The 456-nt window shown below is 39.7% G+C and overlaps 1 long non-coding RNA gene across 1 annotated transcript in view; it reads left to right on the forward strand.

The window, feature by feature from the left end:
- The window catches only part of LOC104983687, an 8,931-nt gene that overhangs the window by 7,409 nt on the left and 1,066 nt on the right, over positions 1 to 456 (forward strand). The gene's annotated exons all lie outside the window — the stretch shown is intronic.

Consider the following 456-nt stretch of genomic DNA (forward strand, 5'->3'; position numbering starts at 1 on the left):
TTTTTTTAATATAAATTTATTTATTTTAATTGGAGGCTAATTACTTTACAATACTTTATTGGTTTTGCCATACATCAACATGAATCCACCATGGGTGTACACATGTTCCCCATCCTGAACACTGCCTCCCACCTCTCTCCCCATATCATCACTCTGGGTCATCCCAGTGGACCAGCCGCAAGCATCCTGTATCATACATTGAACCTGGACGGGTGATTCGTTTCACATATGATATTATACATGTTTCAATGCCATTCTCCCAAAACGTTCCACCCTCTCCCTCTCCCACAGAGTCCAAAAGACTGTTCTATACATCTGTGTCTCTTTTGCTGTCACGCATACAGGGTTATTGTGACTATCTTTCTAAATTCCATATATATGCATTAATATACTGTATTGGTGTTTTTCTTTCTGGCTTACTTCACTCTGTATAACAGGCTCCAGTTTCATCCACCT

Source organism: Bison bison, unplaced genomic scaffold, assembly GCF_000754665.1.
Source record: "Bison bison bison isolate TAMUID 2011002044 unplaced genomic scaffold, Bison_UMD1.0 scf7180017863184, whole genome shotgun sequence".
NCBI lineage: Eukaryota > Metazoa > Chordata > Mammalia > Artiodactyla > Bovidae > Bison > Bison bison.